This window comes from Acinonyx jubatus, chromosome D3 (assembly GCF_027475565.1).
Source record: "Acinonyx jubatus isolate Ajub_Pintada_27869175 chromosome D3, VMU_Ajub_asm_v1.0, whole genome shotgun sequence".
Classification (NCBI taxonomy): Eukaryota; Metazoa; Chordata; class Mammalia; order Carnivora; family Felidae; genus Acinonyx; species Acinonyx jubatus.
In genome coordinates, this window is record NC_069392.1 from 68,815,885 (window position 1) to 68,842,132 (window position 26,248).

At 39.3% G+C, this 26,248-nt stretch overlaps 1 long non-coding RNA gene across 1 annotated transcript; it reads left to right on the forward strand.

Annotated features, from left to right (window-relative positions):
- Positions 1 to 10,161: 10,161 nt before the first annotated feature.
- Positions 10,162 to 23,288, forward strand: LOC113602272 (uncharacterized). The gene is made up of 5 exons (XR_008291456.1): positions 10,162 to 11,423; positions 11,907 to 12,006; positions 13,970 to 14,058; positions 16,116 to 16,251; positions 21,807 to 23,288. It is a non-coding gene; the product is annotated as an uncharacterized LOC113602272 (long non-coding RNA).
- Positions 23,289 to 26,248: the final 2,960 nt, after the last annotated feature.

The window sequence follows — 26,248 nt, forward strand, 5'->3', positions numbered from 1 at the left end:
GAACAAGGTAGGCGATATTGAAGCTCACGGACCTTCCCATTTGGGTCTAAATTAGTCTTGTATTAAATTTTGTTTAGGAAGCAAATTTAAGATTTGCTTCTGCTCTAAATATATGCTTGGGATTCTTTCATTTAAATTCACTTAACAACCCAATCCTTTCTATCCCAGCCACACAACACACTAATTTGTCCCTGAGTAGGGTTTCTCTTTCATTCCTCTGCTGCCTTTATGAGGTGGGTTGATACACTGGGGCAGAAGAGTTGCTTTAAGGATCTCAGGACAAAAGGTGAACGACAGAATTGGCTACATTTTATCAACTCACAGGCTGACTGCTGAACTAGCCTTTTAAATGTATCTAATTATAATGATTTTAAGGTTGGAACAACTGTACACTAAACAAAGCTTAACAAAGATGTTGGCCCTGGCAAGAACACAGATTATCAGACAGCAATTTTGCAGCAATTCCTTAAAGACTGCCACAAAAGTGCCCACAAAAGCACACTGAAAGATGCCACTGAGACCCTCATCTAGGACCCAAAACTAAACATCTGCTTCATTTTAAGGCAGGATAAGTTTCTTTAGGATAGGACGTCCCGTGGGAGTGGCAGTACCCCGCCCCAAAATAAGTCTTTTAGAGCATGACAATGACCATGTCCTCGTGCTTGAAATGGCTACTAATCGCCTAGGAGCCAAGTCTCCTACCTGAAATTCCAGGCCTTCCACGCTCTGGTCAGTCATTCTTCCAAGTGCTCAAAATTGTTACCTAAACACATTTAAATCTTTCCTACATTAACAAACAAGAAGTGTTCCTTGATGGCATCCCCCTTCCTGTCACCACTCTTTTTTCTCCAAATCCACTGCTCCAACAGTTGTCTGGGTTTTTTTTAATTAAAAAAAAAAGTTTATTTTTGAGAGAGAGACAGAGCATGAGCAGGGGAGGGGAAGGGAGAGAGGGAGACACGAATCTGAAGCAGGCTCCAGGCTCCAAACTGTCAGCACACAGCACGACATGGGGCTCGAACTCACCAACCATGAGATCATGACGTGAGCTGAAGTCAGATGCTTCACTGACTGAGCCACCGAGGCATCCCTGTCTGTTCTTCTCCACCGCACACTGCTGTGCACCCATGGGCTCTTGCGGTTTCCTTGAAATTATCCTCACCCTGTCCCTGAACTCAATGAGCACTGTTTATCCTTCCTCAGCTTAACCTTTCCACGGCAGGATTTGACACCACTGACTGCTCCTTAAAAGCTCTTTGTCTCTTGGTCTGCCTTCTGCTTCCCTTCCTGCTTCCATAGTCCTGCCTCGTTGTCTTCTGCAGGCTCCGTGTCCGTATCACTCCCTTGGGTAAGTCATTCAGGATCTGTCTCAGGCTGCATTCTGCTTACTCCATACTCTCCACCTAAAATCTTATCCATTCCCAAGATTTCTGTTACCTTGTTGACAATTTCCAGATTCCTGACCTCTCCATTGAGTTCTATCGATGTCTCCACTTGGCAATTCAAGTTCGACCCCAATTTAAGCTCCACTTCCTAACCTGAAATCTCAGTGAAAAGCCACTTTTTAGCTTCATACTCAAAATCACCACTATCTACTCAGTTCCTCTGACCAAAAGCCTGGTAGACATTCTTGACCTCCCCTTAACCTGCATGCCCTGTAAAGATCAAGTCCTGTGGGTTTTACCTCAAATCCATCTATCTTTCTGGATTTTTACCACCATTCCCATAGTCGAGGCCACCATCATTTACATCATGAACTATCACAATAGTCCCCAAACAATATTCTTCTATCCAGTCTTTGCTGCCCTCCAATTCATTTGCCATGCTGCAGCTGAAATGATTTTAATTCAGGTTTACTTCTTCCACTGCCCTGCTTAAAATCTTTGCTGTCCTTAGAATAACATCTTAATTTGTTAACATAACTTACAGCGTCTTTTATATGTGGGTCCTGCCCACCTCTTTAGCCTGATTTCATGCCATTCTTCCTCTTTCATTCTTCCCCTCTGCCAAAGAGGACTTCTAGCAGCCGTTTCTATGTATATGATACGTACTTTATTATGCCTTCAGGCCTGAAATATGGCTCTCCTCTGCCCACTCTTAGCTAACACGTGCTTGTCCTTCAGGGTTCAACCTATGTATCACTTCCTCTAATCTTCTAGGGGTAAGATTAGTGTCCTTGTAGCAGGCCCTCATGGCACCCTACATATCCGTAGCAGCTATTCATATCTCATTGTTTAATTGTCCCTCTTGCTCTGTTTTCACCCTTACCGAGCCAGTGTCTACTCTAGGTCCTGGCACATAGATGAGCCATATGAATTTGCATAACTAAATGGATATTCTTCCAAATAAACTCTATACTTCAGCCAGTCTGAGCTTTTGACCATTTTTCAAACACACAATCTCCCATCTTTGTGCCTCTGCTTGTGATGTTTTTCTGCCTAGATTCCTCTTACCTTCTACCTTGCCCTCCTACCTCCCCACCTATTGTTAAGCCTCAGTTTAAATTTGACTTCTCCCAGCATACTTTCCTAATTGAGGAAGGGCTAATTGGTCCCTCTGCCTAGGAAAATGCAATTTTCCCTTGCAAAATGCAATTGAAGGCAACATTTTGTATATGTCTTCTGAATGCTTAAACAAACCCCTAAAGTCTATCCATGGCCCCCTTTAGGTTCCTTAGACCTGTGACACAGACTGGTGAGACGCTCACCAAGACCATTTTCTCTTCTTCCTGAGCACATAGCTAGCCGACATTTCCTGGGCTCTACTGCAGTTGGGAGGAGTTTTACACCATTTCCATTCCAAGCCCTTAGAAATCCCTCACACATTATCTTCCGCATTCCTTTCCCATCTGTGATGTAGATGAGTGTGATGCCCATGGAGCCACATGTTAAAGATGTCAGAGCCACAAGATGAGAGGAGTCTGAATCGCCACATGGAGGAGAGGTGCCCTCCTACCAGAGATACGTGTTTTAGACTTATGTGAGAGGAAAAATATTTTTGTTGAGTTTGAAGTATTATATATTTTTGTGTACATTTGTTAAAGCAGTTAACCTATTTTAACTAGTGTAAATGGCTGGGTTGAAAACCTCCAGTTTGTAAGGAGACAGTGAAATGATCAGTTGTACCAGGCATTAAGGAAAAGGAAGAAATAAATAGAAGGAGCACAGAGGTGGGTTTTTAGGGCAGTGAAACTATTCTGTTTGTAACTATAATAGTGGATATATGTCATTATACATTTATCAAGACCCATAAAATATACAGTACCAAGAGTGAACTCTAATGTGAGCTAATGGCTTTGGGAGATAATGATATGTCAGTGCAGGTTCATTGGTTGTAACAAATGTACCACTTTGATGCAGGGGAGTAGAGGGAGAAGCTATGTGTGTGTAGAATCAGGGTGTACTTTCTGCTCAGTTTTGTGCTAACCTAAAAATGATTTAAAAAATAAATTCTTTTGGGATGCCTGGGTGGCTTAGTCAGTTAAGTGTCTGACTCTTGTTTTCCGCTTGGGTCATGATCTCATGGTTTGTGAGTTTGAGCCCTGTGTGGGGCTCCACGCTGACAGTGCGGAGCCTGCTTGGGATTCTTTCTCTCTCCGCCCCTCCTCTGCTCATGCTCTCTATCTCAAAATAAATAAACTTAAAAAAAAGTCTACTAAAAACATTTTTAAACTTGTTTTGCACATTGGCAATATTGAGTTTGAGAATTGGTATGCTTTGGTCACAAACTGCCTGGGATGATCCCACTTGTAGCACAGAACCTGATAATATTTATTTATACGAGGATCAACCCACTGAGATGACACAGCATTCCTCAAAGTACATGCACCAAACAACAGAGCTTCAAAATATATGAAAAACAAAAAACCTGATAAAGCTGAAAGGAGAAATAAACAAATTCACAATTATAGTTGGGGCCTTCAATGCTCCTTTCTCAGCAATTGATAAAACTGTTAGCCAAAAAAATGAGAAAAAATGTAAAAGAACTAAATAATACAGTTAGTCAAGAGGATCTAATTGATATTTATAGAGTACTCTACCCAACAACAGCAGAATACATGTTTTGCCAACTGCCCATGCAAACTTTCACATACATATCCTGGGCTGTGGAAAAAAATTTCAACAAATCTAGAAGAATTGAAATATAGAGTACACTCTCTGACCATAATAGAATCAGACTAGAAATCAATAGCATAGAATAAATAAATTTTGAAATACATGGAAATTATATAACACTCTTCTAAACAATCTGTAGATCAATGAGGAAGTCTCAAGGGAAAAGTTAAAAAATACATCAAATGGAATGAAAACTAAAACGCAACATTAAAATTTGTGGGACACAGCTGAAGCAGAGTAATTTATGGCATGAAATGCTTTTGTTAGAAAAGAGAAAAGTTCTCAAATCTTTGGTAGAAAAGAGAAGAGGTCTCAAATCAGAAATCTAAGTGCCTATCTAAAAAAAAAAAAAAAAAAGAAGAGCAAAATAAACCCAAATAAAATTGATACAGCTTTAGCAAGACTGACAGAGAAGATACAGATCACCAATATCAGCACTGGAACAGTGGACCAGTGGACATCACTACAGATCCTGCAGCCAGGAAGAGGATAAGAATACAATATTGTTAATGTTCATGACAACTTAAAACAAATGAACTCATTCCTCAAAAATCACAAAGTACCAACCAATATGAAATAGACAATTTAAATATCCTGTAATGGTTAGGAAAAGTGAACCTGTTTTTTGTTTTTACCTTTTTAAGTTCTTATTTAAATTCCAGTTATTTAATACATAGTGTTACATTAGCTTCAGGTATACAATTTAGTGATTCAATACTTCCACACAACACTGGTACTCATCACAAGTCACTCCTTAATCTCCATTACCTGTTTCCCCCCTCCTCCACCCACCTCCCCTCTGTTAACTATCAGTTTGTTCTCTCTAGTTAAGAGGCTGTTTCTTGGTAAGAAAATTGAACTCATAATTGAAAAACTCCTGAAAATGAAATCTCCAGGACCAGATGGTTTCACTGGAGAATTCTACTAAATATTTAAAGAGGAATTAAGACTAATTTTATGCAGTCTCTTCCAAAAAATAGAAGAGGAAGGAATACTTCACAGTCATTTTATTATGGCAGCACAGATACTAAAACCAGACAAAGACAATACAAAGAAAACAAAATAAAACTATAGACCAAAATCTCTCATAAATACAAACACAAAAATCTCAACAAAATTTTATAAAATCAAACCTAGCAACATATAAAAAGAAGCATACATACATCACCACCAAATGGAATTTATTTCAGCTATTTAAAGCTGGTTCAATATTTAAAATCCATCAATGGAAAACATATGTTCACACAAAAACTTGCCAGGAATGTTCATTACAGCATTATTCGTAATGGCCAAAAAATGGAAACCACCAAGATATTATCAGCTGATAAATGGATAAACAAAATATGCTGTATCCATCCCATAGAATATTATTCAGCCATAAAAAAAGAATGACACAGAGGAACCCTGAAAACATTTTGCTAAGTGAAAGAAGTCAGTCACAAAAAGCCACATACTGTATTATTCCATTTATATGAATATCCGGAATAGGAAAATACATAAAATCAGAAAGCAGATTAGTAGCTGCCAGGGACTAGGGAGTAGGGAGAAAAGGAATGACTGCTGAAAGGTATGGAGTTTCTTCTTGGGGTGATGAAATGTTTTGGAATTTATGGTGATGGTTTAAAATCCTGTGAATATTTTAAAAGCCATGGAATTGTACACTTTAAATGTGTGCATTATGTTGTAAATTATATCTAAGTTAAAAAGCCAATGAATGTAATCTACCATATCAACAGTCTAAAAATCTCATTATCCTCTCAATTGGTGCAGAAAAAGCATATCACAAAATTCAATACACATTTGTGATAAAAGCTCTCAGAAAACTAGGAATGATGGGACACATCCTCAACTTGATAAAATCTAGGGGAGCCTGGGTGGCTCAGTTGGTTAAGCATCAGACTTCGGCTCACGTCATGATCTTGCAATCTGTGAGTTCAAGTCCCACATCAGGCTCTGTGCTGACAGCTCAGAGCCTGGAGCCTGCTTTGGATTCTGTGTCTCCCTCTCTCTCTGCTCCTTCCCCACTCACGCTCTGTCTCTCTCTCTCTCTCTCTCTCAAAAATAAATAAACATTTAAAAAAATTTTTAAAAAGCAAATAAACATTAAAATTTTTTTAATTAAAAAAAAAGAAAATCTACCAAAAAACCCTATAGCTAACATTATACTTAATGGTGAAAGACTGAATGCTTTTCCTCCAAGATTGAAAACATGGCAAAGATGTCTACTCTTAGCATTCTTATTTAACATAGAACTGGGAGTTTTAACCAGAGCAATAAAGCAAGAGAAAGAAACAAAAGATATGCAGCATGGGAAGGAGGAATATTTATTTATTGTTATTTTTTAAAGTTTATTTATTTTGAGAGAGATAAAGCATGTGTGCATGTGCTTGCACGAGCAGGGGAGGGACAGAGAGAGGGTGAGAGAGAATCCCAGGCAGGCCCCATGCTGTCAGCGTGGAGCCTGACTCAGGGCTTGAACCCATGAACTATGAAATCATGACCTGAGCCGAAACCAAGAATCCGATGCTTAACTGACTTTGCTACCCAGGTACTCCAGAAAGGAAGAATATTTAGATGGAATTGTCAAATATAAACAGGAAGTTAGTTGAAAACCCAAAAGGGAAGACCATCTCAATAACAAATTTCTGTTGTTTTTTTTTTTCAAAAGAGAAACCAGCAGAATTGATCCCCAAATTTATATGGAACTGGTTTAAAATTCTCATTGCAAAGGAGTAGTTATTACAAAAAGTACAGTCAGGAAAAATGACACATAGGCACCAAAAAATTGAAAAGGGAGAAAAAGTTTTATTGGCTAACTAAAGAGTTAAGCTAACTAAGAATTAACACAAAGATAAGCTATGGCAGATGCTGTGCAAAATATATAAAACAACACATTTGATGAAAAATTAAACAAAAAAAAAACTGAAGAGGGAAGTAAAATGCAAGCTATAAACAGGGAAAGGAAAACTATTGAAATGAATCTGGAATAAGTAAGTAAATATTAATTGATAGAGATGCTAAAGAAAACGTCTTCATAAGGCTGGAAAGGAAATCTGATTACACAACCATGTTGCAAGTAAACAACATGATTTGTATTGGAAATTTATGATTATAAGTTTATAATTATAAGTTTAAATACTCAAGCTATGTAAAGAAGTTTGATGGATGAACGTGTAAACAATTACATTCTTTCATTTTTTCCCTTATTTTGGGTAGCAGCGTACAGGACTCTTACTCCACTCTATTTCTAATTGTCTGCCTGTTTTTAAAATTTAATTATTGTGTAATGTTGGCTTTCATAACTTTGGAGGTTCATCCATTCAGAACTCAGCATCTCTACCAAGTTCTAACCCATGGAATATGTCTTTTGAAGACAGTGGGAAATGTGTACCAAACAAAGGGGAGTTTGCTACTTTTCAGCTCGACAAATTGTTTACCCTGTCTGTGCCTCAGTTTCTTCACAGATAAAATATGGAGTCATTCATTCATTTATTCAAAAAATAATTATTTAACTTCTACATGTCCCAGGTGCTTGGAAGTATTTGGAATACATTAGTGAACAAAAGAAAGATCTCTGTTCCTGAAGAACTTACACATTTAATGGGGGGGGGGGGGGGGAGCATAAAAACATAAACAACAAATGTAATATATAAACTACATAGTATGTTAGAAGGTGATCTATAAAAGGTACTATAAAAAAGGTACTATAAAAAAGAAACAAGAGTGGAATAGAGGAAGGATGGTATAGACTGCAAGGTCCTAGGGCATGATGCAGCTTTGTATTGGAAAGTCGGAGTAGGACTAATTGAGAAGGAGATGTCTAATCAAAGACTTGTAGATGAAGACGTCATCCAGGTGCAAATCCGGGGGAAGAACAAACCAGGAAGAGCAACACATCTAGAGTGAAGGGCTAAGTTTGGAGCAGATTAGCCAAAGCTCTGTAGGCCATTTAAAGAACTTTAGCTTCACTTTGTGTAGAATGAGAAACCATTGCTGGGTTTTAAGCAGAGAAGTGATGTTTTCCAAGGTGCTGAGAATTTTGCTTATAGGAGCCACAGATAAGAGCAGGGTCATAAGACACAGTAGGATTTAGGACACATTTTTGAGGACAGGGCCAGCTGGCTCTGTGGTTTTGACGATCGTGGCAATCAGAACAATGGTGATTCCATCAGCGGCGAGAGCTGCAGCCAGATCAGGTTTGGGACACATATTTTTGGATTTCAGGATCATTGGTAGCGTCTTCTGTGGCTCTTCTCTGACTTGGTGTTTCTCATCATCCCTGCTGGTCATTCCCCTCGTCAGCTTTGCAACCCTCTAAGTCTTGTTTGTAGGGAGGTAGATCAGCCTAATTTTCCAGGCAGCCTATTGGCTGGTTTCTCTCACACTTAGCACTTAATTGTCAGTGTCTGCTAAGCCCTCTCCCACAGGACGGTGGTCCTTGAGGGAATATGAATGACTCTTTGTTGGGAAGAAACAGAAACAAAAACAAAAAGCCTCCTAATACTTTCATTCTTCTTAAAGTTTTTTGATGATTAATTTTTTCTTAAAAATTGTTCTTAAAATTATCTTTTACAATAACTCAACTTTTGGACGCAAATTTGATATTCATTTTGCAATACTAGAGGGTTAATTTCTCTAGATAAGGAGGATATGGAAGCATTTTTTTCTTCCTGTATTTAGTAGAATGTTTGGACCTTGATCAGGAGGAACTCCCCTTAGGGATGAGCATGAAATACACCTTCCATATCAATGTAATCTCTGATTTCTTTATTTTGGGTCAAGTGTAGGAGTTTTTGAGTTTGCAGTGGATAGGATGAGTTTTAAAATATGCCAATTGTCCCCTAGGACTTGGGTTGAAACGATAAACTTATTTTATTCTGGTCCCTGCATAATTGTGATAGAGGCACTGGTCCCTGTGGTCAGGTTTGCACTAAAGTCATTGCACAGCAAAACTTCCCCAAGGCTACGTTTTTATGTTTCGTTTTCAGACTGTTGGTGCCATAGGAGCAATTAAAATTTGTGAATAATGTCTGTTTCCCCCTTGGTAAGTCATGTGGATGGCCTGCAGTCTGCTCTTATTCATGGCAAGGGATTTAACAGGCTATTGTGTTAGTAACAATGTGGATGCAAATTGTAAACATTTGTCATCGCCAAAGTTTCTTGCAATTTTCAAAGCAATGCCAATTGAAACAGATGCTCTGAACCTCCCAAATAAAACAATCTTTAGCCAATTTCTCCACATTCTTCAAAAACACTGTGTCTCCCCATAACTGGTAATTTCTTATAAAAAAATAATACTGTAAAATCTACTAGAAAGTGAGTAGTAAGGGATAAAAATTTTAATGTAATGTCCTTTAGAAGTAGTTTCCTATCTCTTTAGATGCTATGAACTATTATTAAGATGTATCAGTAACACCTCCCATATTCTGGAATGTAGGAGCAAGTTCCCTTTGCATGTTTACGAGGAGGTAAACTGCATATATGCTAGTGAAATTTTCCCAATATATTTATCTACAATCTCAGGATTTTACAGTTGATATTATCTTCACTCATGAAAATCACTCATCCTAATAGGAAAGGCCAAAGATTTGAAAGGCTTAACATGGAACTAATATTTTGCCAAGCAGGGGAAAATCTTGAAGAATTCTTATGTCTCCCAATACAGCGGGTTGAAGGAAACAGACATGGACCAACATGTATTGGCTAATTTCTTCTTACAAGGCCTTGGACTAAGCATGTGGAAATACAAAGATGTATAAGGCATAGACTTGATCTCAAGAGGCTCACAATCTAGCTTGCAAGATGGTCAAAAGTTAAAACATTACATGGGCATAAAAGACAATAGTAATTAAATGGATATCAGAGAAGCATATTTTAGGCATTTTGAAAAAACTATTTTTGTGAGATAATCAGGAAAGACCTTTTTAAAAAAGTTACTTATTTATTTATTTATTTATTTATTTATTTATTTATTTATTTATTTTGAGAGAGAGACAGAGAGACAGAGCATGTGAGTGGGGGAGGGGCAGAGAGAGAGAGAGAGCGAGCGAGCGAGAGAGAGAGAGAGACAGAGAGAGAGAGAGAGAGAGAGAGAATTCTAATCAGGGCTCCGCACTGGCAGGGCTTGAATTGATGAACTGTGAGCCAAAACCAAGAGTTGGAGGCTTAACCTACTGAGCCACCCAGGTGCTCCCCGCCCCCACTGCCTTGTTTTTTAAAGTTTTTACAATTTATTTAGATAATCAGGAGAGATTTAATGGAATAAGTAAAATTAATCAGAGATTCAAGGAAGGTGAACTCTCAATAGGGTGAAAAGTGGGGGGCAGGGGAGTAGGCAGAGCACTGGTGAGAAAGTATTTCTTTACTCCAAGTACAAGAGAAGCTGTCAGGCTTGGGGGTAGAGGTGGTGGCATTGGGAGACAAACACACAGGCTTGATTAAAGTGAGGGATAGAGGTTTGGCAACAAAAGGAAGCAAAGCCTGGGAATTTGAAAAAAGTTAAGGTGTTTAGACTCTATTTTGAGGCCCATCCACTGTGAGGAGCTTGGTTTTCTGTATAAGGATTCAGGCAACATAGATTCAGTCCCAGGTCCGTTACATCCAAACAACATGTTACTTAGTGATTTAACTTTTCTGAGCCTCAGTTTCCCTTCTATACAATGGAGATTTTATCTACCAAGCAGAGTTGTGAAGGCTGCACAAAATAACATTTTCATTGTCACATTAGCTGTCACTTCCTCTCTAGTAAATGGGCGGGGCAGGGAGGCTTGTGAAGAGGAAAATGACATTATTAAAGGGATGGATGTGATATTATGGGAATGCCAATTTTGTGAGGGTGTGCAGGATGAACTGAGGAAGGGGAGTGTGTGTGTGTGTGTGTGTGTGTGTGTGTGTGTGTGTGTGTGTTAGAGGTGGGGGGAACCAGGAACATGAGCTTGTTAGACCACATAGAAAGACACAGGGCCCTGAACTAGCCATACTGGCTATGGCCACATCAGTGGAAATGATGAAGTGAATATCAGGAGGAGGAATGAAGCATTTGGTGAAGATAGAGCCACATATAAAAAATGAAATCCAGAAGAAAAATTTCTTGATTTCAGGATGAAAAAAGCAGCATACTAGTAAAAGAAAGTACTGAGGAAAATTGTCTAATGGACACTTGATTTTTTTTGTTTCTGTTTTATTTTGTTTTGTTTGCTTAGTGTCCTAACCCACTGTTTCAGGTTAGCTGCCCTATTCTCTCTGGATAGATTCTTTTTCTGGCAAATCAGAGTCCTTCATTTTCTTGGCACAAAGACTGGCCTGGAGGTAAGCTTTTCACAAGGTTAAGTCAAAGTCAGCCAGAGTCCTTCTCTAGGATTTTCTACCCGAAGATAAGTCCTCTTGGCATCTCTTTTATTTTTATTTACTTATTTATTTTTAATTTATTTTTTAAAAAAATTTATATCCAAGTTAGCATAGAGTGTAACAATGATTTCAAGAGTAGATTCCTTAATGCCCCTTACCCATTTAGCCCATCCCCCCTTCCACAACCCCTCCAGTAACCCTCTGTTTGTTCTCCATATTTATGAGTCTCTTATGTTTTGTCCTCCTCCCTGTTTTTATATTATTTTTGCTTCCCTGCCTTTATGTTTATCTGTTTTGTATCTTAAAGTCCTCATCTGAGTGAAGTCATATGATATTTGTCTTTCTCTGACTGACAAATTTCGCTTAGCATAATACCCTCTAGTTCCATCCACGTAGTTGCAAATGGCAAGATTTCATTCTTTTTAATTTTGGCCTCTCTTTTAGAAGCTAAAAGGATAGCAGTCTGGAGAAAGCTGAGGGTAGACAAATAAGAAGCCAATTGGAGACCAGAGGAAATGAGGGAAGCAGAAGAACAGACTTACAGGTTGGATGATGTTGAGATTAGTTTCATTTCCTAAAATCAGAGTTGCCCTGATTTCTGTAGGATCTCTTTGTATGTTTCTGTGAGCTAACTACTATCCTTCTAATAACCCCCTTTATATTCTTAAATAGAATAGGTTATATGTTATATGAAAAAGACACCAACAGATTTGATTGAACAAAAGTTAAAAGTTTCTGCAAGGCAGAGTATGATAAACAAAATCAAATCAAAGAAATTGGGAAACATTTGCAACAAATACAACATGACCAAAAAAAGGGGTAACTATTCTTGTTACATGGAGTTTATAGATCAGTAAGAAAATACTAACATTGCAAGAAAAAAATAAGTAGAGGCCATGAACCATTTGCAGAAGAAGAAATACAAAGAGTCAATAAGTAAGAATCTGCCTTAATTATTTATATATATATATATATAAATTTATATATATATAAATATATAAAAATTATATATAAATATATATAAAAATATATATAAATATATATATAAATATATATAAATATATAAATTTGATTTATATATATATATAAATAAAAACAATTCGATATGCTATTTCACTAATCAGGTTGCAAAGGTGAAGAATATGGTAAAAATGATTGGGTACAAGGTGTGTGAGGGTTATTCCACTTTAATTAATTAATTATTTATTTATTTTTAAGTTTTTTTTAATGTTTATTTATTTTTGAGACAGAGCATGAGCTGAGGAGGTTAGAGAGAGAGAGAGAAGGAGACAGAGAATCAGAAGCAGGCTCCAGGCTCTGAGCTATCAGCACAGAGGCCGACACGGGGCTTGAACTCACAAGCTGTGAGATCATGACCTGAGCTGAAGTCAGACACCCAACTGACTGAGCCACCCAGGCACCCCTCCACTTTAATTTTTTAATGTATTTATTTATTTATTTATTTATTTATTTATTTACTAGAAAGAGAGAGCACTTGGATGTGAGCCAGGGAGGGGCAGAGAGAAGGAGAGAGAGAATCCCAAGCAGGCTCTGTGCTGGCACAGAACTCAACATGGGGCTCAGTCTTACAACAGTGAGATCATGACCTGAGCCAAAATCAAGAGTTGGACTCTTGATTGGGATTGAGCCACCCAAACATATCTTTTTTTTTAAATTTTTTTTTTTAAATTTATTTTTTGAGGGGGGAGGGGCGGAGAGAGAGGGGGACAGAGGACCCGAAGCAAGCTCCTCGCTGACAGCAAAGAGTCTGATGCAGGGCTTGAACTCATGAACTGTGAGATTATGACCTGAGCCAAAGTTGGATGTTCAGCTGACTGAACCCTTTTAATTTATTTATGATTTATGATTATTATTATTTTAGAAGGGGGGTAGTTATTCCACTTTTCCTGAAGGGTTTTCTCTGCTTTATGTATCAAGAGCCTTAAAAATTTCCATAACCTTTGATTGAAACATTTTCCTCCTAGGAATTATCCTAAGGATATAATCAAAGATGTGAACAAGGTTACATGCAAGGATGTTTATTGCAGTGATAATTATATTAGCCTAATTGTAAATGTCTGATCGGGTGATGGTTGAATAATTAATAAAAAATGGACAGTCATATAATAAAAATTATGAGCCAATAAAAATCACATTTTTGGAAAATACTTCCTTGACATGGGAAATACTCACCATATGATACTAATGAAAAGCAAGTAGGGTGTAAAATGATGTGATGTGGTTCCAATTATTATTATTATTATTATATTATATTATATGTGTATGTGTGTGTGTGCGTGTTATACAGGTATTAGAATGTGAAGTGAAATTTTTCTATTGAACTTTTTGTCAAAGCCCAAAGCTGAAAATAATTGATAATAGTATCCTCACATTCTCAAGAAAGGGGTTAAAATACAGTCTCGCATTATGTAGTATAAATTTTAGAAAGAAAAAGAAAAATTAAAGAAGCCTAGTACTTTAATTTTCCTTTCCTTTTTCTTTTTCAGAAGGAATGATCTGAGGTGAATGTATAGGGTTACAGTGTGCTTTTCGGCACAGACCCTTGTGCCTGATGCTGCCCTGGAGGTATCTGAAAGTGAGAAATTGGCTGGGCAGACAAAGGGGTGGGGGGTAGCAGTGGGACCCAGGCCTTGGTTTTACATTTGGGGTAAGTGCATGGGGAAATTCCTGGGGGATCCCCACGGTGGGACAAGGAGCAGGAACGACCAGGCCATTGCCTCCTTCTCAGCTCCCAGTCCCCAAGGTCTGGAAAGGCCTGGGCTGGTGGGAGAAAGCAGCATTGCCTTGATGTAGATCCCATGGGACTTTTTCACTTCTGCACATGCAAGGGTTTTGATGTCTGAAAGTGACGGGACAGCTGTGGCTCTGCCTGCATCATGGCCAAGGGCCAAGGACGGAGAAACTCAAGCTGTTTTACCTTTGTACTCAATCTAGCTCACCTCATTTAATAATCGCTCCTAAAGTCACCAATCAAGGCTGGGAAAAATACACCAAAAACGGTTATCTCAAACCATCTCTGGGCAGTGAGAGGAGAGGTGCTTTTCAATGCCTTCTTTATATTTTTTCTGTATTTTTCACATTTTCCAAAGTAAAACATGTGCACTTTTATAATAATTTAAACAGACATAAAAAAAGAAACGTGGAGAGAAAATGGCTCAAGAGAAAAAAGAAGACCCAAAGTTAGAGCTTTAAAAGTAAATGCATTGCCCCCTTCTTAGTCTAATGAGCTGCCTATTACATCAGTATTTCTGTTGACAAGCCTTTTGTAGGTCCCCCTGTCTTCATTTTCATGCTACCACACCGGTGCTGACCCTCCCATCTCCCTCTTAGAGATGGCAGTGACCTCACAATTAGTGACCTTCCTCCCACCCACCTCCCACCACAAGTAGGACCATCTTTCCAAACACTATCTCCTCTCTTTCATTGCTTCCCAATTGTTCCCAACCTCCCCCCCCCCCACCCCCACCCCTCCCTTCTTCAAGCAGGCCAGTTTCTTCACAGTCTCTTGTGAGGGCTGAGCTTGACCTATCCGGGCTCTCCAAAGTGACCTTTCAGTCTATTCAAATAATAGCCATCTCCCAGAGCTCACCTGGGTTCCCGCCCCTTCTCTCCTTTCAGAAAGCAAGAGGCAACTTGGTTTGGGAGTTGGTTCCATGTAAAACAGAGATCTCTACTTTGTCATACATGTAAATTGAATAAAGACATAGAAACTCCACAGGTGATGGGGCCTTTTTGGCCCACAGTGTGCTTTTGTGTGTCTATCTCCACATCACACACTACATTGTTTAGTACAGAATGTCTCAGAAGATATTGTTGAATTGATTGAATCTAAGAAGTTATGGAACTATTAATCTGTTAATCCACTACCAAAGCTACTAGGATTCTGGCATGTAAAATAGCTCATCGGTTCCAACCTTTCCTGAATCTGGTAAATTTTCTAAGCCATCTTTTTCTTTTTTCACTTCTGGTATGTGGTCATGCGAAAGCAGTTTGACATCATAATATCTAAAATGTAGAACAAGAGGGGTGCCGGGTGGTTCAGTCAGTTAAGCATCCGACTCTTGATTTCAGCTCAGGTGATGATCATGAGATCCTGGTTCCTGGGATCAGTCTCTGCATTGGGCGCTGCCCTGACAGCGTGGAGCCTGCTTGAGATTCTCTCTCTCCTCTCTCTCCACCACCCCCCTCTGCTCCTCCCTCTGCACGTGCTCTCTCTCAAAATAAATAAATAAACTTAAAAAAAATGTAGACTACAAAAGTGGACTTAAATAAGAGAAAACAACACTTAGTTAAGTCCATTGAGTGGGTGGGGTGATGGGTGAAATAGGTGATGGGGACTAAAGAGCTCACATAGCATGGTGAGCAGTGAGTAATGAATGGAAGTATTGAATCACTATATTGTGCACCTGAAACTAATATAACACTGTATGTTAACTATACTGGAATTAAAATTTAAAAACCTACAAAAAAATAAATAAATCCATCCATACTTGCAATAAAAAAAACTCGCTTACGTATTACTATTGTCATTTAAATTTTACTTTTCTGAGCCTTCTAACAGGAGCAATTAAAAATACAGCAGTCCCCCTTTGTCTGCGGTTTTTCTTTCCTTGGTTTCTGCCCCATCAACAGCCAACTGGAGGCAGATGGTCCTGCTGACGACGGGTCAGAAGGTCAGTGGTTACCTACCTCTACGTCACAATCCTGCATCCTTCACCTGACTTCTCATCACAGAGGCATTTTCTCATCTCACATCATCACAAGTAGGGTGAGTACAGGGCAATTAGATATTTGGAGAGAGGTTCTCATAACTTTTATTACATTAATTTATAATGGTTCTTTTTTATTACTAGTTATTGTTAACCTCGTACTGTGCCTACTTTATCAATAAGACGTCACCCTACATATGTATGTATAGAAAAAACATACATAGGGTTCAGTACCATTTGTGGCTTCAGGCATTCACCGGGGGTCTTGGAACCTATTCCCTGCAGATAAGGGGGGACTACTGTATGGAAACCTTTTGCACTCCTTTCCCTACTCCACAACCTAGGGAAACATTTTTTTTCTTGGCCTTTCAAACAGATCCAAGGAAATAAAATAGAGGCTCATGCTTGTTTTCTCCACACTAAATTTTTTTATTTGCAAGCAGATTACTCCACAGAAGCCAAAGTATTAATTAAAGTGTAAGTAAGAGAGAGAGATTGGACATAGAGGTGAAACGTTCTCTCGTGTCTGCAAAAGGGTCACATCCAAGGGGACTTATAAACGTTAAGTATTTCTGTGGGTTGTATAATTCAGAAAGCTACGGTATAGGTATTAAATTTGATCTGACCTCCTTAACAAACATAGTACTGATCACAATATCAATCTAGCTTTAGTTTTTAAAAGTTTGTTGTTTTTTTTTAACTCCTTATTTGACCTCACCTAGAAACCCACAGACCACAGACACATTTTCCTTAGTTCCTACCCGCTCTTGCACTGGAACTCCCCCCTCTCTAGCTCTCTATAGCAGCAATGCTGTAGTGCAGACCAGGCGTGTCTTGTGGGGAGAAGCTCAGGAAAGCAGCCTGTGTCTCTGGAAGACCCTAAAACCCAGAGGCTGCTGGGCTCTCCCACCCTCCACCCCAGCTCTCCTCCCTCTACAGTCTGGTTCCTCCTCCCAGCGTCCCCCTCACCCCAACCCCTTTCTTAAAAATAAAACATTCTAGGCTTCTGGCGTTTCCCTACCATTGGGTTGGCAGGCTGCGGTAGGTGAATGCTGGCCTGTCCCTGCTGATAGCAGAGACACAGGTATGTTCACGGCCGGAACTCGGAGCTCATTTTCCCATAGAGACAGTAGAACTGTGCTGTACTGTTAGGTAGGTTCTGGAGTGCATTTAGAACTCCAGATGAGGTAAGTGAGTCAAATGGACTTTTGTGAGTTCTCTCTCTCTCTCTCTCAACATACTCCTTTTCTGTTGTTTCCTTAGGAAAATGGCTCTGAGCTCCAAACAGTTGACCATAAATTTTCTTTGTGTAGAGGGAACCCCAGGGGCAGAGGCCTAAATTGTTTGCTGTGAATCCAGACTGGTGTGGGCCACTTTGGGGGGCATGGCCCACTCTACACCACTCCAGGCCCAAGACTTCTGAGCTGTTAGAGAAACCAGGAGCCCCCTTAGAGTGAGCACCCAAAAGGAAAATAACATACCTAAATGGGGGGAGGGTGTGTATGAACTTGGTACAAGACCATGGCTAAGGCAGGAAGGCAGGAGGCTTAGGGATGGTAGGGGTGAAGGCCCAGCTCCTAGAGATTTTAATCGTGGTATACTTTGAAGGTAGTTTCTACAGATAAGTGCCAGTCATTGACAGGAGGGTTATAATAAAAAGCAAGTGGAACAAAGAACTAAATCTTTAGAGTACTCCATGAGATGGAATCTGGGAGTAGAGTTATTTTGTAGCCTGGTAATACAGTACATCACGTGTGTGTGTGTGTGTGTGTGTGTGTGTGTGTGTGTGTGTGTGATTCCACTGTTCAGCCAGAATAAAATAAACGTGTAGCTATAGCCAAGGCCACACCCACCTGGTGATGACAAGAAGTGTGATAGTAACAGTAGGGAAAGCAGGTAACCTTTTAAAGTGATGAATGAACTGGAAGCTGCCATAAAGTAGGAGAAAAATGATCATGGCCATTTATGAATCTGTGTGGGATCTCCTAGGATCAGAAAGAAGAGGTTCAGGGACACTGGAATTCAGAGACTGAGATGGAGGGGTCTGATCTAGATTCAGCAAATAATTACTGTTCTTGTCACTCTTTTGATTGTGCTCTGGGGAATCCTAGCTGCTTTTATATGTATCCTTTGGTGTTTAGTATGGTATCATGCATAATAAAGTAGCCCTCAATAAGTGTTACTGACAGCCTACACAAATAAAACTAAATAAAAATAGAATAAAACTAAATAAATATATTGAGATTCAGACAAAAGGTGAAGAGTGTCATGTGCTCCAATACTAAAGATACACTGCGTAGATCTGGAAGCTGATTTTAGTTTTTGTTTGTAACTGTTGAGTGTGTCCATCCAGGAACTCAATTATGAAGAGAAACCAGCCTTTACTGAGATAAAGTTTGTTTTATGGTCTTTAGAAGTGCTCTGCTAGGGCTTTGAGCCTTCTCTCCTAACTGGAGATGTGGTAGATAATATTATGGAGCGTGAGTTGGCAAGATCTCAAGGTGATGATAGCAGTGGTGGTCATGGTGGGGAGGAAGGAATTTTGGATGAGAGGTATAACATGTATTCTGACTCCTGTAGCTGGAAGGAGCTGTTGCAGGCATTGGGAGTAGAGTATGACTGCAGACAGAAACTGGCCCTTCTATCCAAAAATTCCACCTATGTGTAACGTTTTGGCACATGAGTTGGGTGTGGGGAAAGAGGACTGCCTTGCTCTAATCTATGCAATAGACAAAATGTATGCAACCAAACTATTTATTAAAAGATCTTACTCATGAAAAGTGCCCTTAATCATCTTTTGATTTAACAAGCTTATATTGAACTCTTAATATGTGCCAGGATTCGGCCCTCTGGAGGTACTGGCAATGGCCTCAAGTTTCTATGTTTTTATGACTATAATTCCTCAAGACCAGAGACTTAGACCATTTAATTCATTGTTTTATTCCTTTGTGTCTCTTTCCTGGGGCTTTTCAATGCAGCAGTGGAAGCTATAGGTCTCTTTCTTTTTAGATTCCAGACTGCTGGCAGACATGTCCCTTGCCACTTGGAAGGCCTTGAGAGAATGAGCCCTCACTATAGGCAGAAGCCAAGCAGAGAGGGAGAGCAATGAAAAGAAGAGAGACAGAGGGCATGACAGAGAGCAAGTCCTGATAATTTTAGATTTAGTTGTGAAGTCTTTGCTACCTATACCTTTCCATCATCTGGCTTTATGAACCATGAAGTTGCCCAAGGTAGTTTGACATGGCTTTTCAGGACTTGCAGCCAGCAAGTCCTGGATTACACAATATGCAACACTGAACCCAATGTTTTCCTTTCCCAAAGCTACCCCTTCCTGTATCCTGGTTAATGGTTCCACTTACAACCTCATCCCCTCAGGTCAGAAATCTGGGAGTCATTCTAGAATCCTCCCTTCGCATCACTCCTGACAGTCAGTGATAATCATCAAGTCCTAACAATGTGGCTTCTAAAGAGCCCTTGAACCTATCTCCTCCCTAATCCTATGATCACCACTTTAGGACAGGCCCTCATGAACTCTTGCCTAGGGCTTTGCAATGGCCTTGTATCTGGGCTTCTTTTAGTCTCGTCCTTGTTAAATCTCATTTCCATATGGCAGCTACCGTAAGGTGCAAATCTAGTTTTGTCAATACAATGCCCCAATTTCCCATGACCCAGTCCCTACCTCTGCAATTTCTCACTTGACATTTTACACTGTGTTGATCAACACAAAGTTCATTTCACACACGAACCAAGTTCAGGCTGTCATGTTACCAGCGATGAGGGCTTTGATACTGAGGAGGAGAGATGGTCCATTTCCATTGACTTAATCTTCAGCAGTCTCATTTCCTACAAGATGTAGCCTAAATTTTGTAGGTTGTCATTTAATGACTTCCAGTCTTTTCAAGTTCCCCTCTCCCCAACTGACCTCTGTAAGAATCATTGCTTCAGCAGACTGTTCTGTAATAATACAGTTACCTGTCAACATCTTTCCCCCTCTGGTTGTTTGTTTATGCAGAGCTTTGTGCCTAAGGAGCTCTTTACTTCTTTTCTGCCCATTCACTTGAACCTACCCTCAAGGCATTCCATCCCACACTGATTTCTTGCTCTTCCAGCATCTAAGTTCTTATTGTTTGCACAGTTCTTTTGATCACTTATTATATATTCCTTTATATTGATATTTGACTTTTCATGAATATGTCCTACCTCTGCCGCAAGTTTCCAAGCTCTGTGAGAACAAGAACCATGCCTTAAGCCTTTGAGTCTGCCTAGCACATTGTCTTGTATATGATGAGTACTCAGTAGATGTCTGTAGATTTTCTCCTACTGGATCCATTCTCTGGAGTCATGGCAGCCCCACACTTTGGTGAATTTTTAATAAATGGGTCCACAGAAGATAAAAGGTTAGTGTCTAAAATATATAAAGAACTTATATAACTCAACACCCAAAAAACAAACAATCTAATTAGAAAATGGTCAGAAAGCATGAACAGACATTTCTGCAAAGAAGGTATATGGACGGCTAACAGACATGAAAAAATGGTCAATATCACTCATCATCAGGGAAATGCAAATCAAAACTACAATGAGGTATCACCTCACACCTGTCAGAATGGCTAAAATAAAAAACACAAGGAACAACTGGTTTTGTCAAGGATGTAGAAGAAAAGGAACCCTCTTGTACTTTTGGTGGGAATGCAAACTGGTGCAGCCACTGTGGAAAACAGTACGGAGGGTCCTCAAAAAGTTAAAAATCCAACTACCTTATGAGCCAGTAATCACACTACTGGGTATTTACCCTAAAAATACAAAAACACTAATTCAAAGGGATACATGCACCCCTATGTTTATAGCAGCACTATTTGTAACAGCCAAATTATAGATGCAACCCAAATGTCTATAGATAGTTGATTGAATAAAGAAGATGTGGTATATATATATTTGTGTATACACACACACGCACACACACACACACACACAATGAAATATTCATTCATAAAAACAAATGAAATCTTGCCATTTGCAATGACATGGATGGAACTAGAGAGTATGAGGCTAAGTGAAATAAATCAGAGAAAGAAAGACAAATACCGTATGATTTCACTCATATGTGGAATGTAAGAAATAAAACAAACAAAGGAAAAAAAAAAGGGAGAGACAAACCAAGAAATAGCCTCAACTATGGAGAACAAACTGATGTTTGCTAGAGGAGAGGAGAGGAGAGAAATAGGTGATAAGGATTAAGGAGTGCACTTGTGGTGATGAGCGCTGGGTGATGCATGGAATTGTTGAATCACTATATTGTACACCTGCAATTAATATAACACTCTATGCTAACTATACTGGAGTTAAAATAAAAAAAATAAGCGGGTCCATAGAAGACAAGGTCAGTAAATTTTCGCTTCCAAAGGTAAAAGTTATTCAAGGTCAAAATCTTCAATTCCCACAAAGAGGAAAATCACTTTTGTGAGGTGCCTAGCAACGGTCTTAAGTTCTACTGAGCAAGTCCCAGGAGTCTGTAACTTTTGTGTCAATGAAAATTATAATTACTGAGTACAATTACAATGCCATGGAAATCATGAATATTATAATTCATGCATCTGTAAAATTGCCATTTCAGGGCTCATGAAAGATACAAGCTCAAGACAAAAGAGAACAAGAAAACCTTGGAACCAGATTTCTGGTCACAATAAAGAAATTACTTTGAGGCAGTCTGGGACTATAATTTTTAATTCTAATTTAATATATTCCTATTTATTTCTGACTGTTTCACAAATTGGAGTTCATAACATAGAAACTCTTCTGGTATTTTAATCTATTTTCCTGCTCTCAAGATATTTTTATCTGCTTTCATAATCTCTTATGATTATGATAAGAATTTTTGTCAACCTTTGATCATCTTGATATATAAGGCATTTTCTTTAAAGGCCTTAAACATAGGTTACATTTCATTTATCCTCCCATAGAATTTAGCATTCTTTCTATTGTAAGTGACATTTTGTACTTCCTTGGCTTATTCAAAAATAAAAGAATTTATTGGCTCATCTAAGTTGAGAGTGTAGGCTAGATCAAGCTTCAGGCACAGCTGGAATTGGAGCCAAAAACATGTCATAAATATTTGGTTTCTCACAATCTTTCTTTTCTGCCTCTAGTCCTATACCGGTAGCAAAATGGCAGTAACAGCTTCAGGCTCTGTATCTCCTCAAGTTTCAAGATCGTGGAAAAGAGTGATACTCTCTTTCCTAGAAGTATCAACAAATGGATCTCATTAACACTCTGTGGTTACATGCCCACCTCTAAACCAGTTACCATGGCTATAGTTTACTTAAACCTGGTGGGGAGGCATGGTAGTTACCCCTGACCTCAAGGGTATAACCTGTTCCACCGAAGTTTATGGACTAATAGTGTAGGTGAATTGGTATTGATCTTCCAGAAGTCCACTCCCTGAATTCTTAGGAGCATCAACCTTGTTGAGTACATCCTCTTTTAATACTATTTTCTTGTCTTTTTTGATGCTGTAGGATCTTGGTGCCTTTTTTATCTGGTCATTGAATGTTCAGGTCTCTCAGTGCTACGTCCTAGACACTCTTCTTGCTGGCCTCTATTCATTCATACACAAGGATTTAATAACCACCTAAAAACCAAAGCTTTGAAATTCTTCTGCAACACAGAGGAAACTCTGAATTTCTATCTCCAACTACCCACTGACCTTTCTGTTTGGTTCTCTCTCTTTTTTTTTTTTAAATTTTTTAAAATGTTTATTTATTTTTGAGAGAGACAGAGACAGAATGCGAGTGGGTTAGGGGCAGAGAGAGAGGGAGACACAGAATCTGAAGCAGGCTCCAGGCTCCAAGCTGTCAGCACAGAGCCCGATGTGGGGCTTGAACACTCAAGCTGTGAGATCATGACCTGAGCTGAAGTTGGACACTCAACCAACTGAGCCACCGAAGTGCCCCTGTTTGGTTCTCTTAAAGTCACTTCAAACTCAACATGTTCAAAACCACATCCCTTTTCCCCCAAACAAACCTGGTCTGAGCTGTGTTTTTTTGTTGTGGTGAACTGAACCACTATTTATCCAGTTCAGCATGTTAGAAACCTTTGTGCCATCTTTTTAAAATATATATATAAAGTTTATTTTGAGAGAGAGAGAGAGAGAGAGAGAGAGAGAGAGAGAGAGAAGGAGAATGAACAGGGAAGGGGCAGAGAGAGAGAGGGAGAGAGAGAATCCTAAGCAGGTTCTGCACTGTCAGTGCAGAGTGTGCTGTGGGGAACTTACAAACTGTGAGATCATGACCTGAGCTGAAACCAAGAGTTGGATGCTCAATTGATTGAGTCACCCAGGCTCCCCTATGTACCATCTTTAACATGGCCTTGACCCTTACCACCCACTGCTTAACTTATCTATTGCCAAGTCCTACAAGATTTACTTCTTCCATATCTCTCAAATATTTCCATTTCTCTCCACCTTTAGGGCCACCTCCTTATTCCAAGCCATTATGTTCAATCATCTGATTACTACACAAGGTCTCAACTAATTTTCAATGTTTTTTGCCTTCTTTCAACCTATTTTTAATTTTTTTAGTTAGAATGCATTTTTTCAAAATGCAAATTCAATGACTTTCCATTGTCTTAAGATACAGAACAAAATCCCTGCCATGGTCTACAAAACTTTGCTGATAGGGCTCCTTCCTTGTTTACCATCACTATAACTCTTCATGTTCCCTTTACATTCACCATTGTGGCCTTATTTCACTTTCTTGACATACCCTAGTAGACTGAATAATAGATACCCCAAAGATGCCCCTGACCTAATCACTAAAAGTTCTGAATATTACCTTATATGGCAAAACTGACTTTGTAGATGAGATTAAGTAGGGGATCTTGAGATGAAGAGTTTTCCAGTTAGTCCCAATATAAGAGATTATCCAGTTAGTCCCAATATAATCACAATGAAAGGTGAAGAAGCAGGTATGATGATGGAAGGAGAGGTCAGAATGATACGAGGAGCAGATGGCAAGTCAAGGAATGGAGGCAGCCTATAGCAGCTGGAAAATGAAAGGTCCTCCTTTAGAGCTTTCCAAAGAAATGCGATGCAGCCGTGTGAACACCTCAATTTTAGGACGTCAGAACTGTAACTGTTCAGAACTGTAACATAATAAATTCATTTTGTTTTAATTCACCAAATTTGTGATGATTTGTTATAGTACCAACAGTACACATACCATTGAGCTGAATCTTGATTCCAACAAATTAATTTATGTTTAAGAACTAATAAAGTTAGCAGAAAACTTACGTATGTTTGAAAAAACTTGGGCATGTGAACCTACTTTATCAACTGCAAGTTTATGAAATTTAAACACAGATTAAATACTTCTGATGAAAATTTAGTGTCTGAATAGAAATGGGCTTTAAGTATGGAATACACGCTGGATTTCAAAGACTTAATAGAAAAAAAATGTAAAATATGTCGTCAGTAATTTACAAATGTTGATTACATGTTGGGGCTCCTGGGTGGCACAGTCGGTTGAGCACCAGATTCTGAATTTTGACTCAGGCCGACTGGCTGAGGTCGTGGGATCAAGTCCTGCAATGGGCTCCATGCTGAGCATGGGGCCTGCTTAAGATTCTCTCTCCCCTCCTGTCCCTCTCCCCTGCTGGTGCCCTCTCTCTAAAATAAAAATAAAAAAGTTAAAAACTCAAATACTGATTACATGTCAAAATGAAGTGTTCAATCTATTGAGTTAAATAAAATATATTAGAATCATTTTCACCTGTTTCTTTTTACCCTTTGTAAATACAGCTCTTAGAACATTTAGAATTGTATACGTGGTTCACATTGGTATTTCTCTTGGTAAGTTCTCTGACTAGAGAGTGCAATTCAAGAGGGCAGTTTTTTCACCTTTGTATCCCTTCACCCAGTGCCTGATGCTTCTTAGTAGGTGCTCTACAAATATTTAATACATGAGTGAATGAATGGAAAAGTGTGTGTACTCCAATAGTGTGGACTAGCTTTAGGAACACTATCTACAGATCTGTAGTCTGCATCACTATATATCTTAAAAGCCAAAGTTTTAGGGGCACAGTGATAAAACCAATAAGTTTAATGAGGTCCCAGCATGTTTCTGTCTCCATTGCATCTGGAGCCTGGTAGGTGTAATAGCTGTATCTAAGCAATGGCAAACTAGACCTTATCTGGTGATGGGGTAGAGTGTATGGCAGAGTAGATTTTGCTGCACTTGGTCAGAGGCTGGCTTCTAGGTGGTCTCTAGAGAAGAAGGTGAGAGCCAGCTGTGCCTGAAAGTGCCCTGGCACTCATTTATGAGAATAAGCCTTCTTCCTGCCAGCAAAGCTCCCTTCTCTACACTGCCCATGTTTCCTTTTTGAAAAAAATTTTTTTTAATGTTCATTTATTTTTGAGAGAGAGAGAGAGTGTGTGTGAGTGGGGGTGGGGCAGGGAGAAGAGGGAGACACAGATTCTGAAGCAGGGTCCAGGCTCTGAGCTGTTAGCACAGAACTGGATGTGGGGCTTGAACTCATGAACTGTGAGACCATGACCTGAGCTGAAGTTGGACACTTAACCAACTGAACCACCCAGATGCCCCACCCATGTTTCCTTTTTGCCCAACAAGGTCATCCCTGTCATTTTGCTCTGGTTTCATCCAGCCTACCACAGGGTGTTATACCCAAACCCCTGCATCCAACTGGGGATGCTTATTGTGTGGACAGTAGCCCTCTGCTTACCAATATGGACTCTTCAAAGGAGATGGGACAGTTAGATCACCCCCAAAGTTGATTTTTCTTAGAGGGAAATCAACTGTATTGATAAGACTTCTGCATTTTGGGTCACAAATCTTCATCTTTTTAGCTCCAAACACCTCTTTTCAACTTACAAAATGGTATCCTCCCAAATAGCTTACCTCTTGTCCCTGAGCTCTCTCCTCTGTTTCAGAAGAAATGCCTATAGACACGGGCAAGACAGTGACTTCACGTCTTTATGATTAAAGTCCCTTGAATGTTTACTCTGCCTGTCTGACTAGGAATGCCGTAAGGTCTGAGTCTGAG